This window comes from Vigna unguiculata, chromosome 8 (assembly GCF_004118075.2).
Source record: "Vigna unguiculata cultivar IT97K-499-35 chromosome 8, ASM411807v1, whole genome shotgun sequence".
NCBI lineage: Eukaryota > Viridiplantae > Streptophyta > Magnoliopsida > Fabales > Fabaceae > Vigna > Vigna unguiculata.
The window spans coordinates 32,180,296-32,207,563 of record NC_040286.1 but is presented as its reverse complement, the minus strand read 5'-3'; the positions used below and the strand labels follow the sequence as shown (position 1 = coordinate 32,207,563).

The 27,268-nt window shown below is 28.5% G+C and overlaps 1 long non-coding RNA gene across 1 annotated transcript; it reads left to right on the top strand.

Moving 5' to 3' along the window:
• The first annotated feature begins 14,045 nt into the window (after window positions 1–14,045).
• Window positions 14,046–17,672, top strand: LOC114193598. The gene is made up of 2 exons (XR_003606284.1): window positions 14,046–14,374; window positions 15,585–17,672. It is a non-coding gene; the product is annotated as an uncharacterized LOC114193598 (long non-coding RNA).
• The last annotated feature ends 9,596 nt before the right edge of the window (window positions 17,673–27,268 follow it).

Sequence of the window (27,268 nt, the reverse complement as noted above, 5' to 3'; positions counted from 1 at the left end):
GCAAAGTTAGTAAAGTCTCTATTCACGAGGTAAAAACACTAATCATTATTACTGTTATAACTGTTTTGGATCATATATCTGACTTGAGCGTTGGAGTGGCTTTGCAGGCTTCCCGCCCAGTTCACCCCACACACTTGGAGAAGACACTTTGGCAGTGGACAACATTGAAGGCTCCCTGTCCAGATCATCCCACGCACATGGAGAGGATACTTCGACAATGGACAACATAGAAGGTAGAAGACTAGTGGACACGTGTGATCTCAATACTCCTTGGCCTGAATATATTGTATTCTCCTAAGTATTAGTATATATCCGACAAGAACAATCACTGTAAAGAAAATATAATATTATTAAATATTCAAATATTAGAAGGAGTGTTATTTCTTCAATATCAAACATTTAGAAATAAATTATATAATAATCATATACATTTAAAATACCAAAAAAAAATTCATGAGAACCAAAAGATTTATTAAATTACAAACATTAATGAAACCTAATTTATAAAATCTAAATTTTTTTTAAGAAAATATAAAAGAAAAGTAAATATTCAAATTAAAAAAGGTTTAATCTCTCGGAATGTCTCCGCTATTGTTCCAAAATCTCGATTGGGTCCTCAGATTTTAAGTCATCCCGATTGGGTCCTTTTTTTTTTAAATGTGTATCAAATAGGCCATTTCTATTATGTATTATCAAACGACATTAAAATTGGTATCACATGTCAACGCGTGATTTTTCTAATTTTTTCTTCATTTTTATTTCATTTTTTAGATTTTGTTTAAAAAAGAAAAATACTGCCAATTTCTTGCCTTCAATAATTGAAATAGAGATAAAATACAGTTTAGGTTGTTAGTCTTATCCATTCATCCTAACTGGTTTCTTTTTTATCAACGCATTTTTATGTATCAACTTTGTGACATTAGCTCTTATGCACACGGATATTCAAACATTAATATAATGTGGACTTGGGTCTATGTTCTATATCACTGTTTCTATCCACTATACAAAATGTAATACTTTTTTTAGCATTGCATATAATGTCTTTGATGTAACTTAGTCTTCTAATTTGAAATCACAAAGGTTTTCACGCTCAATATGATATCACAATATAGTGTTTTCGGAGGAGATGACAAAATTAATTTTAGAGACATGTTAATGGATAATAATGTTTTTAAAGTGGTTGTAGGCATATGTGGAAGGTTTAGGAGTCTTGAATAATAAATACATGAAAAGAATAAGAATTAGATATCAATTCATCTTCTTCTAAATAGCGTTAATATATAAATAGAGTCCACATTTAAGAATAAATAATGAGAAAACATTGAATTGCTTGAAAATTAGGGATAAAAAGAATAAGTAAGCCTTGTTCTAATTATTTATATTTTCACAATTATGATGCTTAAATACTATTTTTATTATGTTGTTCACATTTATTATTTTTAATATAGTAAAATTTTACTTGTTTCTTTTAAATTGTTTAACAAGGTTTCTTATTTTGTGTGATTTAATTTTATTTAATAATGATAACGGCATACATTTGATAGTGTACAAATAAGGTTAATTAGGGAGAATGTTGCTAATTATTGTACGCAATTTAATGTATTTTTATTAAGAACTAGTTATGAATTAATTGCCACAAATTACTAAAAGTAACTGCGGAAAATTTACTACAAATACACTAGGAAATGTTAAAAATGTTGTCTAAGGCAACAAAGCTCCTAAATCTACCTATACCATATATTATTATCAATGTTTTGAAGTAAAATATAAAATTAATAAAAATTATTATAGCTTTACTTTTTAAATAATAATAAAAACTTATTACGATCGTCTATGCAATTTTAACGTCTTTTTGGGTTTTAGAGTTATGAAATCAATCAATCATGATCGTCTAGGCAATTAAGAAAGAATCATAACTTTTGCCAGTTAAAATAGTAGTTTCTGGCTGTTAAAAGATCACAAACAGATGTCTCTTTTTCATTTATTTTACTGTTTATCTTAAATATTTTATTACACTAAAATATTTAATCACTACAGCAATAAATTATCACTTACCAATATTGGTGGACAGGAATATACTTTTTAATCAGCACAAAAGAATTAAATTATCTTACTTTGTATACAATGTTGTTCTTTTTCCTTTTCTCTTTAATTATTTCCCATCTTTAAACACAGTTACTTCAATGAAGAATAATTATGTATTAAAATCAACAAGGAAATAACACTTACATCAAATCAAGTTTTCGTACATTGAACTATACATTGCATTCCATAGGATTAGATACCAAATCCATAAAGGATAAGGTCACTCCGTTCTTACGTCAATTCAAATCCTGTTACATTCCACTAATTATTCCGTTGGATTAGACTCTTAAACAACTGAGAATAATTACACGCCATCTAATCTTCCACTAATCCATGTTTAGGATCGTAACTACATGTTAAACAGTGACTTTCAAAACAATTTCTACTTTTACATGTAAACTTTGTTGAAGGGGCTACTTCAACCTATATGAAGATGGTTTTGATAATGTCTATTAGTTTAGAGTTAGTCCTCTTTTAGTTAGGCTGTGCATTAGACTGTTAGTATGAAATTATCAGATGTAAATCAAGCCTGCATTAAGTTGTAATTAACCATCACACTCTTGTTTGTGCAATCATGAATTGATTAGCTGTTTAACTAATGGATTAGCTGTGAGTACTACACTAAGACAGTGAAAATACACTCACGATAATCGATTAGGTAAATTCCTAATCCATTAATGACAGAAGAGAACTCTGTATAAAAGCTGTTTTCTGAAATTTGTTTCTGTCTAGAAAAAGTTACAAATCACTGAAAACATTCTGAGAAACAGCTCTCTGAGATTCACAGAGTTCTTAAGCATTCTTGAAGATCATTCAAGTGAAGATTCAAAGAGATTGATGGTTGATTCTACCTTGATGGGTCTAGCTTGAATCTAGGAGTAAATTGACAAATATGCACAACAATAGGTGTATTCGTTTCTTGATTCTTTTTTATTGTATTTCTGATTACAGTTGCTTCATTGTGTGAAGTGTAGGCCTAGGTGCAATTGCGTGAATGCATTGCTCCTAGGGGGAGTTCTTGATTGGTAGATCAAGTTTCTTGGTTTTTTAGGTTCTAGAATTATATAGATGTTCTTGTAATTCTTGGATCTCTTTTGAGTTAGTGAAATCCTTCTAAGTGGGTTTACTTAGGAGAAGACTGGATGTAGATTCATTTTGAATCAACCAGTATAAACTGTTGTGTTCTTGGTTTTTCTCTTCTTTTACATCTTTATTAATTGCTTTAGACAGTCCATTAACACAGAACTGCAGAATTGGTTAATTGGGTCATAAGGGTTAAAGAAACCTTCAAGATTCAACTTAACAAAGATTCAATAACAAGTTCAGATCCCCTTCTTGATTAAGATTATTAGACATATCTGTTTTAACAAACTCAACCCATTTTATTTCAAACGTAATAGTAAATATTTATGCCTATCGTTATGATTTTAGAATATTAAAGGTTCAATGGTTCAATAATTCATAAATAGATTATTTAAAAATATAATAATTATTTCTTAGAAATTTTGTTTTACGTAATAACCGCCTAATAATGTTGTTCACAGAAGTTTAGATTTATCAACTGGTAAACTTTATGATTCTCAAATGTACGACAAAAATTCACCACGAACGGAAATTGAAATAAAAGAAAGAAAATTTTCCAATATAATCCAAATCATAATATAATGAAAATAATTCAAAAATCCAACCCACATTTGAATGTTCTTTAAGGAATATTTTTTGTTCTTAGGAAATTGAAATATATATGTAAAGTCTCATAGATAAGTTTTAAGGCTATACAGTTTTAGTCTCAAGGATATTTCGTTTTTCGATCATGAACAAAAGAGGAGATGTCTACAAAAGATACTTTAATACCAAAGTAATTTCAAATTATAAGGGATTGATGTCAAAGTAAAATGTAATCATGTACCTCATAAAATGTGTTTTTTATACTAGGGTTTGTGAGTCGTACCTAGTTGGACTTTGGTTTAGTTGGTAAGATGAGTTGATTAATCTTTGATTTATCTTACTTGGGATTATCATACTGACTTGACAAACCGATGATCCAAGTACATGTTGTCTTACAGGATCGAGATGTACTCGGTTGGGTTGTGCACGGTTTCGTGATTGTGTAATCTCACTAGTCCCATAAACTGTGGATTCTGAAAGATGTGTTAGTCGCGTAATCTAGTGTTGGCTCAAAAGTAAAACAATTGAAGCACTCGCTTTAGGTCTCTAAAGAAAAAATGTATAAAAAAAATTACTACTAATCTTTTTATTAAATTACTTATAATATTATATTTAAGAAAAAAACCCTCGGAAATTTTTTTAGTAGCAACATATCTCTATTAAATAAATTATAAAATTATGTTTAAGAAAAAAAACTCAAAAATAGTATTATATTACAATTGTAGCTCTATTAAATTAATGATAAATTTATATGTGAGAATAAAATTTAATTAAATTATTATTAGTGTTTGTTAATTTTTATTGGTAATAAAAATGATATTTAATGAGTTAAAATCTTCTTATAATCAATATTGATTCTATTTTTTCTTTGTGAATTTTGTTGTCTCTTCGTACTTTCTAATATTCTATAGTCATTTTTTAGGGTTAGGGTTTTGACAGATTACATATTTTGAATCTAATGTTATCCGTGTGTATCAATCTTATCATTCTCATTTTTTGTTAGTATGTTTTTTCTTTCTATTTGTATTATTGTTGTTTTCATTTTATTTGTTGGATTTGTATTAGAATTAAAAATGTATTTCTTTTGTCCAGTTTTGTTTTTCAGTATTTTTAGATTTACAGGTTTCTCGAGAGTTTTATTGTTTTGGATAATAGATTTACAGGTTTAGTTTTTTGTGGAAAGATAATTTAAGTTTAGAGAAAAAAAGGTTTATTATAGAGTCGAAAAGAATAATTTTTTTTTAATTATGATTAATCTTAAAATAAATTCTGCAAGTTTGTGAAAAAATTGAGATTTGAAGAAGAGAAAGAAACTTGAGAATTCAAGACATTACGAGTCTAGTATCAAATTTACTTTATTAATAACTTAAATAAGGTAATATTGTTTTAACTCATTCGTTTCATACACTTTATCTTTAATAGTGGTTTATATATTATAATTTTTTATTTTATATAAAAATACGTAGATATGTTAATTAAAAAATTTAAATCAATCTTTTTGAAAATTCAAAGAAGAAAATAATTAATGTTTTAATTATATGACAAAAATTGTTATAAATAAATTTATGAAAATAAATAAATAAATAAATTAGAAAATATAGTGAAATGAATCGATAGTGCAATTGTACAAGTCTATTGACATACACACACTTGTACTCTAAAAGAGAATGCATAAATAAGCTATAATTATAATTTTCTAATATATATTTAACATTTAATTTTCTATAAAATAAATAAACGTAAATTAGTGAATCGATAATAATATATATCTGTCTCTCTGTGCGCCCATATTTGTTTATTTGTGGAAATCCCGTACAACTTCCTCTTATGAAAGAAAATAATTTAGATGTACGGAAAACATTAATTTTTTTAATTAATTTTTTATAACTTAAAATGTCATTTTTAAATGGTATTTAAATATAAAGAGATAAAAAAATATTAAATAAATAATTATTTAAAATATATTATCTTATGTTATAAAAAGATTATCAAAATTTAGTTGGTAAAAAATTATTTTAATTTTAAAATATAATATTGATTAAAAAATAAATAAATATAGAATAGAATTGTCCGGAAAGTGTAATCCTGTAGGAGAAAAGAATACGGTATTAAAAACATAACAGAGTTGAAACAAGAGAAAGCGAGAAAGGATCTTTGTATATTAATCTCTCGGATGGGTTGTATGGTATGTATTAGTTTACATCTTTCTCAATTAGTCAACTTCATTATTTCTTCATTTAGATGAATTCGCTACATACATATGTGATCTGCATTAAGTATTCAAACCTCCATTTATCATCCGTCAGGGTTGTGCAGTTCTGCATTTTGTTCTTCGAAATCCAAACGACAAGGTTTTCACGAAGTATTCCTCTTCTACTCTGCTTAAAAATTCTTCTTTTTATTTCTTTTTTCTCTAAGATTTTATTATATGTTTTTATTATATGTTGGAACACGTTACAAGGTAATTTAGGAAAAAATAACTCGTTTTTATAATTTAAAAACAAAACAAAATTTTCGTTCAAATTTTTTCTATCAAAATATTTCTACACTCAAACTAGATTTATGTTTTATTTATTTATTTATGTCTCTTCCTTCTTCTAGGAAAGATTTATGAGTTGTTTTAAGGTCCATGATTCATTTTGGTAATTGTCTCACATGATAGTAGTATAATATGACCATGTACTAGAAATTGTAGAGAAATCTTTTAGCGGTGAATTACATAAATTTGGAGATACCAAAATAATATATTTAAAAATTATAAAATTATGTTCTAAAAAGAGTTAAAATTTTGTTCTAAAAAAAAGTTAATTTATACATGTACTTCTTTGAATATTAAAAAGATTCACCTAACTTAATAATCAGATTTTTATTATCACGCTTCAAAATATGTGAAAAAGTAGAATATTTTTTGTTTTCATCTGGGCATATATTTTTCCTTCTATCATTTTAAAAATGAATTCTTTTATTATTATTTACATATCTATTTAAAAAAGTTTAAGAAGAAAAGTAATTTATCAAAATTTAATAAGAAATTGAAAGACGTAACTATTTAAAAGAAAAAAAAATGATAATCAAGTCACAATTGCAAAACGGTTATAAAAAAACATACAATATATAATTTTTTCCTTTTATATTCAAAAAATAATAACTATACAAAAAAACTTATAAGATTAAAGATATTATTTATTAAATTAATATTTTACTATGAAGTGAGACAAAAGAGAGTTACTTTTTTATCTTCAATAATGTAAAAGGAGAGATATGTATGAGAAATAAGAATAAAAAGCATGAGTTGTGTTTAACTTCCCACTTTTCTTCACACAAGAAGAAAACATGTGAGAGTGAGAATATGTGAGAGACCAAATAAATAATGAAAGAGAACATAAAAAATATTTTACCGTTAAATTAACTGTTAATTTTACATGTTTTCTATACAATTGTCTATCTTCTGTCCTTCTTCTTTTTTTCCAATTGATTTGTCGTTATATTTTCCATTCATTTTACTTTATTTTTAATGAATATAAATTTATTTTGTATGTTAATTTAATAACATTACAATAACATCATCTACTAATATAATATTATGCATATATAAAAAATACGTAAACAATGATCTGCATTGTCACCCCTGTGTTTATGCTTGTATTTTATACAAGAAATAAAAATCTACTAATTTAATTTCCACTTATATAATATATGCCACTGATTTTAAAATATTTTAAAACTTTAGGGGATCCATGGCCCTACACCAACACTAAGATTCGCCTGTAGTTAGGATGAACTTCGATACAAGTACGAAAATAATGGTTACATAGAGGGAATACAAATATGAAAGAACTTATACTTGAATAAAAAATTACTAGAGCTTCATTCTGAATTTAAGTCTCATGTTAAATAAAGATAAAAATATAAACAATATAAAAAATAAAACTCATAAATCTATTATCTTCCTATTTTAGATTTTAGATTATATCAATTACTTGTATAAATTGTACTCATATATTATTAATATCATATTTCTCTTTTAAATTCCTTCTCAAAAATATATAAAAAAGATTTTAAAAAACTAAAGGATTTGTAGTCATAAAATCTTAGGACATAATAAATATAACCAAATTACTTCTACTTCGAAGAAACTTTTGTTGTTTCTTTTAGGAGAAATTAGAAGTAATAGTGAGTACATTTACAGATAAAATTTGTAAAAAATTTATTTGATGTGATAAATTAAAAAAAATTAATAAATACAAAAAAAAGCTAAAAAATTGTCTATATTGTTAAAAGTAATATAAAATAAATATTGAATTAATTTAATTAAATAAAAAACCTACCAAGGTGCTTGATCAAATTTTTTATAGAAATCACTGTTACAACTCTTTATTTTTTTTTTATTTATATCAGAAGTTGAGTATTGCACTATAACTTTGACTATTTGTGAGATTTTTTGACTGCGTTAGTTACTTGTAGATATGTGTGTCTATTTGAAAGATCTTACGTCTCTACATTATTACAATAAAAGTGTCATTCATATTGCTCGCAACTTACTTTTTCATGAGCGAACCAAACATATTGAAACAAATTGTCATTTTACTCGTCATCATCTTCAACTTGACACTATATCTTCGGTTTTACAGATTGCAGATATATTTACCTAGTCGTACACCGTTTTACACTTTTATGTTTTTTATTTGACAAACTCTCATGTATTTAGCCATAACATTGTGAGTTTATGGAGATGTTAGCATAAACATATGTTTTAGACCCATTTACTTGTGATTTTATAGGGTTAGTTTTCTATGTATATAACCCACCTCTTATAACTTTTTATACACACTCAATAATATATAATTTCATTACTCATATATTTTATTGTTTTCTACCATTATAACACAGGGGAGTCATGACTCTCCCAATTTTTTTCATATTATATATATATATATATATATATATATATATATATATTTCTTGTTTAGAAAAATAAAATAAAAACTATCTTAATAGATAAATGTTGGTTAATAGAAGGGATTATGATTCTCTCTCTTACTATAAGATTCTTTCACAATATGTCATCAATATGAGAAAAGAAAAAAAAAGATAAAGAAATAAATTGAGAAATGGAGATTGGAGAACAAAGAGAACGAAGAACACATTATCATTATATCTCATGATTTATGATCCATGATCAAGGTTGAAAAACATTTTTTATTTCAGTTTTATTGTGTATGTAAACCTTTTGAATGGAATATTATATTTGTTCCACTAATGTATTATTTATTCTGATAAAAAAATTATTCACTCGATATTTGTTTTATATAAAGTTTTTCTTAAATTAGTATGAATCCTAATTATAATTTTAAAAATTCTTTTACGAAATTAATATGTACTTTTACGAAATTAATATGTACGTTTATATTTTTTTCAAATTAGTAAAGTTATAAATTATAAAATTTAGAAATTTATGTGTTTTTCACCGGTAAAATTTATAAAATTTTAATGTATCTTGAGTTATATTTTGCACATAATGTTAAAATATTTGGAATTAGAATAAAAATTAAAACATCCTGCTACGTGAATTTAATAAATTATAAATATTAAAAATTAAAAAATACATATACAAATCACTGTTTGAAAATAGTTAAAGCAGATTAAATGACGATTTTTTTATTTAATTAAAAACAATAATTTATTTATAAAAAATCTAACTTCACATCTTTATACTTTTTGTTCAAGTTTTCCTCACTACTATTAACTACAATAGCCGTATCCAATATAATCACTCTTGAAGTAATAATGATAAATTATATGGGAACGTGTTTTCAATATTTATATACCTATAAAGTTTAGATTGGCTTCTAAAGGTAACGCTTGCAAGTCTTTTTTATATATATCACATCAAATTTGTCCTTGCCATTCAGCAGTAACTAAGAGGCAAGGAAAAATTAATCTCACACTTTATAAATTTAAGTTTTACTTTAAGATGAAAAAGTGAAGTAAATTAAATTATTTATCATTGTACCATTTATAAAATTATTAAATTTATATTATAGATTTTTTTTTAATTGATAGCTATGATGATAAATAAGTGATAGTAACGGCTAGTTCTTGTGGAGACACGTTTGATGGTGACTGACTTTGACAGTAGATGGTTTTTCTTATCGAATACTTTTTCCATGATAAATCCAAAAGTATTCCTGATTTCTCGACCTAGATACTTGCTCAATCCAGAGGATTCTCGCCCAAAAAGAAAAGGAAAATGATATTTTCGTATCTCAATAATAATTCGAAAACATGCTTTTGAGAGCATTATCATTACTAGAACAAATAAACTTTTACAATCATAAAAGAAAAGAAAAAGATAAAATAGTAAAGTTTAACTGATTGTATAATTTTCAGGAGTATCAAAATAACATGGTTGTTTAAGAAAAATAAACAAACAAACTAAATAGAATAAAAAATCATTTTAAATAGTAAAATAAAAGTGGTTGTAGGGTGTACTCAGCATTCATAGGGCCTTGAAGAAGGAAATACCTTTGGTTAATGTTGATGGCTAGGATATGAAAGAAAAAAAGTATATTTATCTTGAAGTCTCAGTTGTAGATTTATTTTCGCTTAATTTTAGAGAGATATTTTTTATAATTCAAAACCAATCCGAATAGTTTTCTTATATGTTTATTTTATTATGCTTAAAATAACTTTTTGTTAGATTAGATGAAAAAGAGTTTTGTGTATAAAGATTTTGGATAAAATATTACTTTTATTTTTTATAATACGTGGTTTCTTTAATAATATATATATATATATATATATATATATATATATATATATATGTGTGTGTGTGTGTTAAAATATCTTTTTGATATCAATTTTCGTCAAATTTTGTCAAATCAGTCCTAATTATGTTTTTGTGCTCAAATAAATCATATTTTTTGTCAATTATGTTCAATTTGATCATTTTTAGTTAACACCGTTTAAATCATCAACCGTCATGAACAATGACGGTCACGGGTTACTTTGTGGTTTTATTTTATTATTAATTTTTTTAATTTTTTTAAATGTTCACGTGTCAACCCTGCAGTGTATCACGTGTCAGAGTCAATATTTTATATTCAATTTTTTTTCCTATATTCATGATTTTTGTTCAATTTAGTCCCAATTTTTGTTAACATTAATCAATTTTGTTCCTCTTCAAATTAAAATCAAATTTAATTTTTATATTAAAATTCTCATTTTTTATTAAATATTTTTATATAATATATTAAATTCACATCATTATAATTTTTATATAAAACTTAAATTTGGTTCCATTTTCGACATGGACAAAATTGGTTAGTTTTTAACAAAATTGTGACTAAATTGAACAAAAATGAAAAATATAGGGATCAAAGTGAATATAAAACATTGACTCTGACACGTGGCACGTTGCTGGGTTGACATGTGGACATTAAAAAAAACACACGAAGTGACACGTTACTGTTCATAATCGTTAATGATTTAAACGGTGTGAGCAAAGAAGAACCAAACTGAATAAAATTAACGAAAATTGAGACTTATTTGAATACAAAAGCAAAATTAGAACTGATTTCACAAAACTTAACAAAAATTGGGTTCAAAAAAGTATTTTAACTTTTATATATATATATATATATATATATATATATATATATATATATATATATATATATATGATTATTTTTTAACTTGTAAATATGTTTATGTCTTCCAACCATTCAAAAAAGTGTGTATTATGAATGGATTGCATATACTGATAAAAGAAAAAAAAAAACCTTCAGCATCTTAATTTTTCCATTAAATTACCAATGACAAAAAATTTGTTGATAAAGTGTTTGTCGATAATGCCAACAAATTTTTCAATCTCCATAATTGTTGATGACCACAAATCTATCGACCGATAGTATCGTTGATAAAATGTGTCGGTTGAAATCACTATTGGGTCCTCTTCTTCATCCTTTTTTTTTCTTTTTCCTTCTTTCCTTGTTGTGCCTCCACAGTCGATATTGTCACTCACGTCAATTGTTGTCACCTCTAATTCCTCCTCCTCTTCTTTTTCTTTCCTTTTCCTTTTTTCCCTCCACCTCCTCTAATCCCGACAGACACTCGTCGTATCTCTATGTCACCATAGCACTTCGATGTTGTGACCCATCATCATTGTCGTCGTCATTGCTCATTCGTTGTTGCCACCATCATGGTCATGACACCGACTCCGCCTCCTCCTCCACCTCGTCATTTTTTTTCTTCTCTTCTTCTTATTACCTATTTGCCCATAATATATAAAAAAAATTCATCAACCTATGTGTCAAGTTTGTTGCTCAATTTATCAATGATTATTGACAAAAAATCATATAAAAATCAGTTATAGTTTACCGACAATAGAGATGGTCAAATATACATTACTGGCAAAAGTATCCATCAATACTACAAATTTTAATTTATCGACGAATCTAACCAATAAATTTTATTAATAAATTCATTATCGACGAAAACTTTGTTGATAATTTAAATTGTAATATAGGTTAGTAAAATTTCTCAATAATTTTTTATTTACATCCAGAGTCATTTTGGACAATAAAAAATTATCGATAATTGCAAAAATTCTCATAGTAAACATTTATATATTCTTTTCATTGATAAAAAATATTTATTTGGAAGTAATTAATTCTTTTGGGATTTTTTGTTTCATTAATACATGCATGCTAGTGTCTATAAATTTTTATTTCGAAAGAAAGAAAATCATAATATTAGTTCGTAAGAGTAGTATATGCCATCTCGAAAATATTATAAACACTAATGAGAGTATTTGATAATAATTGTAATCATACTTTTAAACGCAAGAAAAATGCTTAAAGATGGTCATTATTAAAAAGTAAGGTATGCGTTATTTCTTAATTCTATGTTTATAGTTTAATATTTTCCTCTTTAACACAATATTAACTAAAATGGTTTAAAAATTAATAATAAACAATAATCAACATATAAAATCGTGCTACGAAGAGGTAAAATCCAAGACTTTAAGTTAATAAAAAATACAATTAAAAATATTAATAACAAATATTTTCATAATAAGAAAAATAAAATATAAGATCAAATAAAATATCAAAATAAATAAAACATAAAAAGTATGTAATGTACTAACAGGGGAATAAGACGTAATCAAGGACGCTAACCAACTTTAAAATTAAAGACAAAGAGAACAAATTACAAAAATAGAGGAACAGAAGATAACAACACTAAATACATAATTAATTTTTCCAAAAGTCGTGTATTTGGACCCCTCATATCTCTGGTAAGAGTGCTCCATTGTATTAATAATTGTTCCTGGTGTTATTGATAATTTTTTTTTTCAAAAATTAAAATAATTTTATCATGCAATCAAATACATAATTCTATAATTTCTATCTAACAATGGCATGATTCTGAATTAAAAAATAACTAAAAAAATTTCAATTATATATATATATATAATATCTTTTAAAATTATATTATTTTTATTAAATACCGAAACACGTGCTTCTGCACATGCGTTTATCCTAATAAATATATAATATAAATAATTGAGTCGCAACATATATAACTTTTTATTTCAACACGAATGTTTGTTCCATGTCATTGTCAATATTAAAAAACTATTTATTTATTTATTCACTTATTCCATTTTTTTACCCTGATATCCATTACTTAGTCAACCTATTTTATGCACAAAAAATATTTTCCTGAATAAAAATATATGTTTTATAATTTACATGCCAATGTTTTGTTGATAAGACACAATGTGAAATAGTTGATGTGCCAACACACTTTCTCTCCTTTTTTTTTTAATATATCAAACTTATATTCATTTTACTCTCCTAGAATGTATTTATCAAATTCATTTTTCAATATAAAATGAATATTTAACCCTGCTTTTGAATACTCGAGATCTAGATAAACAAAGCTGCGTAAGAAAGAAAGCAAAACAAAAGGGGATATTTTCAACTGCGTGCTGTTCTCTTGTTTATTCTGGTATAGCCTGTGACAAACTCTAGCAAAAAAAAAAAAAAACACAAGAATTAATAATGCAGATGGTGCATTCTGGTAAAGGTGACATATTGAAGCAGGTTTTGCTGTGATTATTACTCGACCCATACAAATAATTACAGAAGAAGAAAAGAAATAGACCCCATTAATCCAGTTTAATATAATTAAACACACAGCAAAGTATGGACAGGGATGGTGATTAAGGAGCTGGCACATAGATAGGGTAACCCAATTGAATATAGTATTCGACAAAAGGAGAATCTAAAGTGGACAACATTGTTGAAGGGTGAGCCCAAGGTTGTGATGGGATGATGAGGGAGAGAACAAGTTGGAAGGAGTGAAGATGGTAAGTGGGGGTGTGCATGAAATGAATCAAATCAAAGCAACAAAAACAATGAAGTTAGAAGTTGAAACCCTAACACCCCTTTGAGATAATGATAATAAGGGTAAAGGTAAGAGTGAGAGAGGATGAAGAGTGCAGGCAGAGGCTGTCAATTCCGGCCCCAACTCGAAAAGGTTAATGAGGACGCAAACGCACCACATAGATATATACATGCTCCAATCCTAAACGCCACACCAATCCTCTAAAAGGGTATGTTTCGTTTTCCAAATCTCAGCTATTATTCTGTTTCCTTCTCTGGAAGGAGGACCCGGTCAGAGAGGTTTTAAGTTTTCGGTTCATTTGGTACCTAGGATTATGATGGATAACTGTTCTCTCTCTTTCTCTCTCTCACTCTCTCTCACTGACAGATCTTAAACACCAACCAATCTCTTCCCTCATTTATTACTTATAAGCGCCCCCACAACACAAACTACCTTAATTCTCTTGTGCTGCTGCTTCCACTCTATCTATATATACCTTCAACCCTTTCCCTCTCACAATGTATCTCACTTCTTTCTCTTCAATCCCACACCCTCTCCCCTCATCCTTCTTCCTTTTTCTCCTACTGTTTCTTCTTTTTTTTTCCCTTTCAACATGTGTCTTTGCTGTCCATAAACACATAGTACTTGTTGTTTCTTTCTTATATACATAGGGACTTGTTACTGATCCCATGGCTAAATCACTGCCAAGTGATTGGTCTTTGTTTTGTTTATTTGTTGTTCTAGGTATAGAGAAGGATGGGATTGAGCCTATTTCCTTTTTCTTTTTCTTTTTTTCATTTGTCTGTGGTTTCTCGTTTGATTGGATTTAGATGTGTAGGACTAGGGTTAGGGCTGTTTCCACCTTTTGCTTTTGTTTTTGCCTTTTCCTTCTATTTTGCATGGGTGCTACTACTACACTAATGATGGTATTCACAAAGTTGAAGAAAACAGTCGCTGATTGCTGATGGAGCATCATCAAGATTCACAGGCTTCAAGGGGGTTTTGTTTGGGGTGGTCCCTGATTTCTCCCAAATGAACTTAACCTTTTGATATGGGAATCTTGATGATGCTGCAGCAGCAATAAACGACTAAAACTACCAGGTTATTCTGATGGATTTTTCATTCTCTCAGATTGATACTATACCAGAGGTGAAGCCAACAGCTATATATTAAACTAGTTACAAAATAAATTGGATTATCAATGAATAATGATATAACTAGCTAATTAAACCCCTTTTGTCAAATTGCTTCCATTCTGTATTTTTAAGTGGGTAAACAGATGCTAAATTAACTTAACATGTTACAAATTAAGTGAAATATTGCAGCGGAACCATGTTAATAATGATGAAGATAATAAAGGCAATGACCTGTGTCGTATCTGGTAAGTGGTAATGTACTATAATCCCTGATCTTGAGCCATTTTGAGGTTTAATTTACAGTAATGATGAAGTTGGGGTCCTTTCACTACCCTTCTGGCATGTGTACTGCAAAACAACTTCCTGTAAAGCTTAGCAGGTATGTCTGTACCATGATGGAACTCTGTGTACTATCACGAATCATTGAATGCTTTTACTTCATGGATATTTGGGGTAACATTATTTCCCTCTCCTCCTTTCCTGTTCCCTTTGTGTTATCTATATTTCAATCTTCAATTTTTTTTTCTCTGAGTGAAGAAAATCTCTTACTGGCCAGTGGTTAATGGCTAATGGCTATCATATCAGATTGGCTAATGGCCATCATATCAGAAGGGGCATGATTAGTTTTTAACTTTTTGTGTGATGTATTTATGTTTGTGTTGCATTGTCAGTGATTTTGATCCTTGTGTGCAGGAAAATCTAGATTAGTTGCCCCTCAGAATACATCAAATTGTTTGCTTAACTAGATATATGGCACATGTGCTGCTTTCCTATCTATAAATAGTATGTACTTCAGTTCCAGTTCATACTTTCCATTTGGTCTTTTTTTTCATGTTTTAGGGTTTGTTTGGTTGATAAGAGGGAGAAGAGGAAAATTAATTTGGTTTATGGAGAAGAGAATCATAGTTAATTTGGAAAAAGAAAATGAAATTCATTCTACTATTCTTTTTACCTTTTGTTTTTTATCTTTAGGTTTTATCACATCAATCAAATTACATATCTTATAAGAAAAAAATTCTCTACTTTTCAAATACTCTTTTTACTAAATAATTATATTATTTATTTATTTATTTATTTTGTCAACTTATTTATACTTTTGTATTTATTTTCTCGCAACCAAACGTCCTTGATTTCGTTTGTTCTATAAGGACTTCACACATTTGTGTTCCGGGGAATTAAAGCATTGGCTTGACTTGTGGAAATTGTTGTTGTAAGGTTTAACAACTACCACTATTCTTTTGTTTAAAATTTGCATTTAAGTATAGTAAACACTTCATTAAATGTGAAGTTATAAATGATGATAAAACTTATTCAAACAATTTTAAAAATGATAATAAAAGTAATAAGTAATATTCATAAATATAAATCATGTAAATACTGTTTTAAACGTCCTCTAGTTCTATACCTATCTTCACTTTTTTTCTTTTCGTATTTTAATTTGATTTTTATGCTATTTTGGAGATAAGTTGAAACGGGAGCCTGAGAATTGGAAGCAAAAAAAACATGTTATTATAATGAAAAATAAGAATTCCAATGAGAATTTTTAAGAGGGGGATTTTAGTATGGTTCAGGTTCATATGATTATTAGATTTGTTATATTTATATTACCATTTTCATATATAAATATGTCAAAGATGGTAAGCAAATAACTTAGGTAAGGAAAGTAATATTGGGTAAAATGAAAGAATATGAGTTATAAGATTGAATATATAATTAACTAAATATTTTATAATAGAACTGAAGTAAAATTTCCTTTCATTGTGTATAATTAATAAAATATTCTAATAAGAAAAATAACATATAATTAGTTATTTTGTGTCAATATCTTTCAAATTGAAAGTAAAAACAGTGCATATGGATGGGAAAATGTTCTACTTTTCGTCTTTGGAAACATGAGTAAGATGGTTTTTATTTCATTCAAAAGTCTTTCAATCAATTCTAACACATTGTGAGGACCAACTTAACATATACATATTTAAGATAAAAAGTTGAATGAAGTTCTTTACATTCTTATCATCCAAGTTTTTCATTAATATGAATGATGACATGTGAATATTCTTTCCAATAATTCCATCAAATATGTGCAGTAAAATTTTGATTATACATTTCCAAGTCATCATGACATATTATATCGAGAACATGTTGATGTTAAAAGTAGGATTATCTATATAATTTATCCACATATGCATGTCGTATTTTCTAGGACCACTATTCAAGAATTTTGGTTTACACGAGGAGAGATTGTCCAGGAATTTTCTTTGGAAGCAACAATTGATAAACATGTTAGAAATTTGTGACCATGTTTGGAGATTCTAAATGAGTTGAAACAAAAAATTACTCAGACTCCATTAATGTATGTGGGAGTTTCATTCAATGAATTGCCTTTGACAATATCTTTTTTTTTTTGCTATTGTAAATATGAATTATGATCACTACTTTTTTATCTAATTGCTAAGAAAATTTTGATCTTCTTTCCAAAATGGTAGTGGCAATTTTGATTTATTTGGATCTAGGAATGCAAATTTATCAATTAGATCCAGACTTGAAATGCACAAGATATGGAAAATTGTTCATATTCAACAAGGTGTACAACACTGATTCGCATCCCAAAATTCTATGATGTCTGTGAAAACACTCATGTTCCTGAGCTTAGTACGATTTTCTTGCAGCAAAGAGAACACAGAAGTCACCTTCCATGTAAATATGATTGTGTCCCTAACAATTCAAAAGTTGAAAACTTTCACGCACAACCCTGCCTTCAAAGACTTGTAGTTACTATTTCATAGATGTGAGGGTTATTTGATAAAATAAGCATTTAATTCTAATACTCTTTAATGTTTAATGTTGACTATTGTAAATCGATTATGAATATTCATTTAATTGTTCTTTCGAATTGCATGCATGGCACCTCTTACTTTACAAATTGTAAAACATACTCGTTCGAAAAACTGGGTGCCATTTCTGACACATTCGTTTAGAAAATTGTTTCTGTTTATCTGTTTAATTATATCCTTATTTCTAAATAGTTTTGAAATGTTTTACTCACTGATCATAAATGAGAAAATAGTGGTTGAGATATACTACAAATAATATTGATATAAAAATAAATATTAACATCATAAAAAATATATATAGGGTAGCTTCTGGAAGCAAGGGTTAGCACGAGCAAGATGGAACAACTCATAAAGCATAAATAACTAAAACATTTATGACATAAATAGAAACACACACTTGCTTGTTTATCCGTGTTGCTTAATATCTTTAGACTACTACTGGATACAAATTTATGGACATAAGCAACAATCTTAAGTATGTGAAATTTGTCTTTGATTTTTTTTTTCTAAGTCATATATCCAAGCATTTAATTGTTCATCCCAAAAATTTCTCACCATCTTTTTTCTCATTCTTAAAAAAAAAATTATATTTCTATGGCCCACATACTTCTCATCATAGCCACCCACACATAATCTTCCAAATCTTATTGCCTTCTAAATTCAATTCAAGTATATAGAATTTAACAATGTGTTGTACGGTTTGATTATGTTGAATTGCAACAACTCAAACCATTTAAAACAAAGATTCTATGATAGGTTAGACATTTTACGCTCAAAAAATATATGTAAGACTTTATACTTTGGTGACATCACACATGGTATTGCATAAATTATAAGTTGCATTTCTCTCTTCCTTAAATTATCCTTTGTGACTATGTAATTCAATCCTACATGTCATATAAAGTGTAATTCATTAGGGATTGCTTTTGATTTTCAAATTATTTTGTAGAAGTCCTTTTGTTCCTCATAGCAATTAGTTTGTATACTTCTATAAGTTGATTTCATGGTATATATTTGTGTACTATCCTCGATCCATTTTTATATAAAATATCTTTCATGAACTCATTAACCTGATGTAATTTCCACTCAAACCATTTCCTTATTCAAAATAAATTTCATTCTCACATCATATTATTCCATCTACCCATATCTGACACAAAATATGTACAATGTCAGAATTCTTCCAAACCATATAAAAGATGTTCCTAGTTATATCATAATTCTTCCAAGCCATATATAAAAAAGATGTTCTTAATTATATTAGCTTGTTTTTCACCCAACTAGATACTTTACATGCTTGAGCATGGGATTATGATGTTTGTTACCTTACATCCTTTCACGTCCTCCTTTCCACTTTCTCCAAAAGCACAACATAACAAAAGACACATACTTCAACCATGTTAAGGTTACACCAAGCCAATGCAAATTCCTCCCATTCATTAGTATTTTGTACTTGGTTACTATGATAGTTGGATTTGCTACTCTTTCTCCTCCCCTGTGTTAACTATTATGAGCTATCACATGTCTCAATACCTTTTACACTGAATTATCTCCACTAGTTTAACCTTCACTTTCTCTAAACACTATCTTTTTAGCTTCTTTTATTCCACTTTCTACAAAGTTGTTATCCATAGTTTTGGGTACATACACTTTTCATTGTATGAAAATGTAGTATTTGGGTACTTATTGGTCATCGAAGCAATACTTTTAGTTATGCAATACAAAATGTTTATTGTACATCTCCTCTCTTATTTTTTAGTCGGATTTTATTCTCTTAATTATATCAATTCCAAATAACTTTTTGTTGTAGGTGGTATTAATTCACTTCTAATAAAGGTTAAGTAGGTCAAATTATAATTCAATCACATGTTTTAACTTCTAGACACTCTTAAGTAAAAAAAGTTGTATCTTGATTTTTAATTATAATTTTTTGGATCAATTATAAGTGTTCGATCCAAAATTAACAATATACATATCAATTTCTCATTTCCCTTACACCTAAAATATGATAGATGGAATTGTTTGAAATGTTACTATTACGGGATTGACAAATGTACCATATCGCACAAATAATAAAGTGAAAAGTCCAAAAATAGTTTTCCAAGAAAGTAATGTGGTTTAAGAAAAAATATGTTTCTTTACTAATGAAGGTTAAGAATTTTCAAACAAGAAAACACTTTGATGAATGGGAAATAAGTCTAAAGCTAAGAAAGCAATAAAATTTACACAATAAAAACAATTAATTTGATTTAAGAAAATATATGATAAAAGTTTCACTGAGATTGGGTTTCATTATTCAATTCAAAGTAAAAACACCAAACAATATACTTTTAATTCCTTCTCCAACATTCACACTTTTTATAACAAACCATAATATCTTACGGTCAAATCTAAACTTGAATAATAAAACTCTTATGTCCAGCCATTTTTATTACAAGTTTGCATAAATGTCCAATATTTTGATGTTATGAACGACTAAATGTTCCACATCTATATGTAGGATGTGAAATATTTTAGTTATTCTATCTTAATCAGATTTCTCAACCTATTTTTCAATCAGCACGTACTCCTACATATATATTTAATATAGAAAATGCAGTAAAAACAAAAATAGAATACAAGAGTCAAATTTACAAAGAATAAAGAATGCATTACACCCAACCCCGTGAATAAGGGAGTTAGTTACTCCTAAACATTATGAATACTAGAATAATGATGAAGGTGAATGTCTCTAGCCTTCAGAAAGTGTTTCTACCTTCATTTCTATTAGGTCAAGAGTTTTTCTCCTCAAAAGTTTTCTTTTGTCCTATGTCTTTATAGATTTCTCTCAACTAATAGCTCGTTTGGCGACTTCCCTCGTTGGACGAGTGGACCTTTGCTAGGCGAGTAGCTCGATTTGGATTGGGCTTGAATATTTGTACATGATTTTGTATTTGAGTAATCAACTTTATCAATATTTGATTCTATTGATAAATTTGATAATCAAATTATGATGACGTTCTTCATAATTTCTTTGACATTTTCACTTATTTGTAAAATATTAAATATATAAACCAAATACTTATCTTTTCCAATTTTATTAAATAAAATATAAAATATTTAAAAAAGATAATAATAAAATAAAAATAAAAATATGATAATGTGAACTATTAGTTACATTAATTGGTTATGGAGTTGCATCATAGAAAACTACCTAAACTTAATCCTTTTTCTTAGATTCTCTATATTATAATTTATTTCGAAAAACCTGCCATACTAAATGCTAGTGCTTTTGTTCTCCAAAATTCATCTAAGAAATCAAGTGTACGAACTTTCCTTTTGTTGTAGTGTTGTAGCTTTTCATATGCAGACTTTACCATGTACAACTCCTCATCTTTATCATACCATTACCAATGCACTATACTTATTTTTGCTCAGTGTAATTTGTTCTACCTCATGCATCAAACTTATCAAGCTTAATATTTTGACAACTTTTAAAAAATACATCTACTTGATAACTTATATAATAATATATACTAATTTTAAGTTAAAAAATAAAATAAATATAACTAAAATATTATTAATGTGATTTTTTTTTGTCTTTGGTGTTAATATATTTCTCGTCCAAATTTAATTTGAATTGTCTCATCCCTTATATCTTACTCCCATCCATTCTCCCATGTACCAGAAAGTCTCCAATTTTGATTTTCTTGATATTGTAGTTTGTTTACACTTTGCTTGCCGGCCAAGCTCTTTTCATTTACAACCCTTTCCTTTTCCGATCTCTATTTATATGTATATGAACTTTTAATGTAAGATAAGGTTTCTGAAATAAAAAATGTCTCTCTCTTTATCTATCTATCTATAGAAGATTATCTTTTACAATAACGAAAAAGTAAATTTTCAATATGTAGTTGTATACAGATAATCGTTTCACTTTAAAAAATTGCACAACTTTTAAAAGTTCGCAGAACTAGTGCGTTTTAATATTACTAGTTTAATGTTCAATCTAATGCTTAATATATATTTATGAAAACAAAAATGTTGCTAATAGTTAATGCTAAATCTGCATGTATGAAGTGTTGCTTTAGATTGTTTTGAATTTTAATTATCTGCATAAATAGTGGGGATATTGGGAGCATCAAACTTCACATAACTGCTATAATATATAATGGATGAACAAATTTATAGAGCACCGTACTAATATAGGTAAGATTTAGACAGGGGTCTTTCCAAATGATGAGACTTGTCCAGTGTAAGAATATTCTCTTATTTTAGTTATTCATTAATGTGCTTCATAATAACTTTATTCATAAGATACTAGGGACCATTATGAATATCTCAAAACCTTTAATTAATTACTAATAGCAGCCCAGTATTTCAAGTGTTCTTTTTATGCTATTTTCCAATTATAAGTAAAACATTCTTCAGAGGGAGTTTTCAACTCAGGTTTTTTTCCCACAAATGCAATTTACTTTTACAATTATTAAAGTGGTGCAGAAATTTTTTAGAATTTTAAAAATTCCAACGAAGGATAAGTCGTGCTAAGATAGTAAAATTTTACAATAAAATAGTCATGTCAATATAAACTAATTTTAATTAAAATGAGCTGAAGTCGTGCGAACATGAAAAAACTTCTTTGTTGTTTGAAAGTCGTGCCAAATCGAAACAACTTTAATTAACTTTTGAATCAAAGTCGTGTCAATATGAGAAGACTTTAGTATTAAATTGTTAATAAATAAGTCGTACCATATTAAAGAAACTTCAATATTATATTGATAATGAAAAAGTCGTACCATATTCGGATGACTTCAGTTTGACTGAAAAAAAATAAATATTTTTTAGTGATATTAATTAGTTAAATAATAATGTATATAGGTAGTTAATAATTTCATGATGATTTTGTTTCTTATAATAGGGCATGAAAATTATCTATGAGAGTCTGTGCCACAAGGAGGTCTTGTTCGTTGTCGTCTAGGTCTTATTTGAAGGCTCTGAATTGGATCATCATCATCATTATCTTCATGTTGTTGTCTTTGGTTGATATCTTCCACCATTTGTGGTAGCATTGTAGGCCGATAATATTGCTCGAAGGATGTGGGATATGCGAATAGAGGTGTTGACGAAGAAGTTGCAAAGACATTTTGTGTAGGACCATAAAAAGTATCGAGTTGTTGAGGAAACATGTTATATGTGTATGGAACTTGAATGGAGTATGTGAAGATATTGGTTGTGATGCATCCATGTATGGTGGAAAAGGAAGTGGTTGAAAACTCGGTTGACCAAACGACTAGTATTAATTAAGGTTGTTGAACATATGAAGAAGATCTAACATGTTCATAAGGAGTGTGTGGTGGAGGTTGGGTAGACTCTTGTGGCATATCATATTGTAATATAAAATGAAAATGTTTAGTTAAGATGATAAAAAATTACAAATAAATTGTTCAAGAGAGGTGACTTACATCGTCGTCGGATGATGATTGCGGAGGTGAAATATAACGAATAGCATGGTTGATGTACCACTCCATATACGTTGTGGTGTCACGCAAGTGGCCATTGTCAGTGAAATTAATATTCAATTAGACGATTATAGCGATCGTTCCACATTGTTATCCATGCGGCATTTGTTAAGGCCAATTTCTTTATGTTCTACCTCTCATATCTTCTATGTGTAACTGATCCAAATTCAAAGGGTTAGTTGGAATATTTTGGCGAAATCCAAATTGTCGCATGACCCGATCAGCCTGATGAAATTTCATGGTCGCAAAACAGATAAGAGGGACTACCGCCTAACAAACTGGAGAGACCTCAATATCAATTAGTGCAATGACGACACCCTTGGAGTACAGTGTCCACAAGAACTAAAAAAACTATATATCAGTAGCGGTGGAAGTTGTGTGTTTATTATACATACAAACTTTGTACAAGAAGGGAGCAAGATCATTGCCAATTTGTGTTGTTGTTAAAAAAATCTTTGAACAAACAAAAAAGTGGTTTGTGGAACGAGGGACAAAGATTGAATGCATGTTACGAGCTGACCACCAATATCCGAAGGATATTTATGCTTTATTAAGAAAAAATGAACAACAATTTGCCATGTGCCTTGTCAAGAGATATGATTGCCAAAATTCAGTGTTTGATGTGTATGAGATTTCCACTCCCCAACTTGGACGTCAACCAATGTCATACATTGTTAAGTTATCTGAATGGTGGTGTGATTGCGGGGGGTTTCAAGCTCTTCACCTACCTTGAACTCATGTAATGGTTGTTTGCTCATCCTTCCATTTACAGCCTTCGACATTTGTGGACCCTGTCTATAGTCTCCAAAATATCTTCAAGGCCTATGAGGTGCAATTTCAACCTGTTCAAAACGAATATTATTGGTCTACTTGTATTGGTCCAAATTTAATGTATGACCCTCACACGCGACACAACAAACAAGGAAGACGAACTACAACTCGTATCCACAACAAAATGGATCAGTCACTGCTAAATAAACCAAAGAAATGACCCTTTTGCAGAAGTATTGGTCATAAGAGAAGCAATTGCCCAAATAAACAATAAAATTTTATTTTATGTAACTCTCGTAACTTCGGTTTACCAACTTTGTTGTTCACTTATATTTTAATATATATCAACCAAAAAATTATTGGATTTCATACATTTGTTATTAAAAAACTCTTTTTCTTTTTCTTTTCTTTACCTTTTTATATCTTGTATAATTTCTATATATACAATAAAAATTTTAACTTCTTTATTTAATTTAATATTATCATAACCAAATAATATTTTCTTTTTTACAATAATACATACGTACGATATTTGTTTCAACTGAGGTCTTGGATATGAACAATGAAGTCCTGCCATTATGGCAAGACTTTTCTTGTTAATGAAATCGTCCCATTATGACGAGACTTTGGTTCAATGAAGTCGTATCATTAAAGCACGACTTTGATTATTCTCGTAATTAATTTAAGTGAAGTTGTTTATGTCTCTGACGACTTCTAGCAAATATATTAAAGTCTCTGCGATTTGGTATGACTTTAACACAACTTAATTGAAGTTATCTCATTTTCATGCAACTTCTTCAGGGCAAAGTCCTGCAATTTTCACATGACTTACCTCTGCCGGGAAATTAAAAAAAAGGGTTAAATATGTTTTTGGTCCCTCAACTTTTAGTAAAAATTGGAATTAGTCCCTCCTCGAAACTTTGGCCCAATTTAGTCCTCCAATTTCAGAATTGCGTGAATTTAGTCCTTTCAAGCAAAGCTTGTTAAGTTTATTTAAAGTTTCAAACGCATTTCATGATAACATTAGAGATGTTTAAACCGTTTGACACATTTTAGTTTCAATATTAGCTAAGAAACTATCATGAAACGCATTTGAAGCGTCAAATAAACTTAAGAAAATTTAGTTAAAATGATTAAATCCACATAATATTGAAGTTGAGGGACTAAATTGGGTCAAAATTTTGAAGAGTGACTAATTACAATTTTAACTGAAAGTTGAGGGATCAAAAACATATTTAACCCAAAAAAAAATACACCAGTTTAGGAAATATCATTTCAAATTGCACCATTCGGGGAAAAGAACCTTCAACTCACCTATATTTCTAGGGTTTTTAAAAATATTCATTAACTTCGTTAAAAATTTGATAATGAAGAAAGCGAGTGGTATTGTCCAATGATGTTACATAGGAATGGAATGTGTTGCAGGTCTTGTGAGGGTGTGATGGCAGAAAGGTGGTGGTTGTTTTGGAGGAGACCTCATGAACAGTGATGAAAATAAATGAAGCAAACAGTGCAGTATGGGCCTAGGGCTATGATGGAAGGGCATGGCCCAGCTCATGTTGGCCCATTTTCATCCATACACTGGTAGTACCATCTTCCACCACCTTACCCACCTTCATTTTCTTCTACCATCTCATAAATTTATATCGTAAAATCCTCTTGTCTAATTTTTCATCATTTTTCTTATTTGTTAAATGAAAGAAATGATTTATTATACTTATACTCAATATTAAGAAATATGAGTGTGGAAAGTACACTCATAAATAAGACAAGACAAAAAACCTTTTTGTTCCATCAATGCCATTAAATAACATGACAATTAACTTAATTAACATATACAACTTAAATTGTATTTTTTAATATTTAAAAATGGCATTTTGTGTGTGCTAAATTAAAATGCAGTATTTGTCAATCTTAACCTAATTATATTGTCACATTTAGCTCATTATTATGCAAGGTCTGGGAAACTACTTTCAACCGACAACAATCGAATCACAAAAGCAGAAGAGTTGACTGTAAAATCGAATTAACAAAATTATGTCCCACACTTTGGTTTTGAAGTCAACACTCAAGAGCATGGGACAGCTTCAAATTTTATTCATGTCATAACGTCTAATAAAATCTATTTTATTTATTTATTTTATTTGTACTTATCTTTTTACTCAACGAAAACGCGTCGAGTACTTACCATTTTCAAACACTCGTTTTCACAAAAGTTGAATTCTTCGAACATCGCGTAACAAAAAATTAATAAACTACTCGTCTTTCCTATTTTTGTTGCATCGCATTGATACGCCATTAAGAACCACCGTTCAAGTAAACACACACACAAAAAGTGGCAGAAAAAACCAGAAGAAAATTCAGATTTATGATGAAATCTCATATATAACTCATCCACTAAAAGGAATAACCAAAATATAGTACAAAAATTTCACCAACAGAATATGTACCCCATTTTCTCTCCTGTTAATACAAAAGGGAAAAAAAAATTCCAAGGAGATAACGCATACTTGAAACTTGTTGAACTACTTGAGAGAAATCAAATTAATCTACCCACGTTAAGATGTTAAATCTGTGAAATTATGTAGAAGAATTGGGTGAACTAAGCAAAAGCTTCGCCGGTGGAGGAAACTCCGAAAATGAGCTCAAGGTCCGGTGGCACAAAGTAGCCGTTCTTCGGTGGCGCCCTCTGCCGCGCCGTGTAATGCGGCGGCTTCTTCTTGGGAGCCGGCGGGCACACCAGCGCCGCCGGTATCCGACGAGGGGTTCGTTTGGGCGTGCGGCAACCTTCGTCAACGTTCTTGACCATGTTTTTCAACTTTTGAGAATGTCTGTGTTTGGGAGCGCGCGAACGTTGTTATTTATAGGTACACCGAGGAAAAGG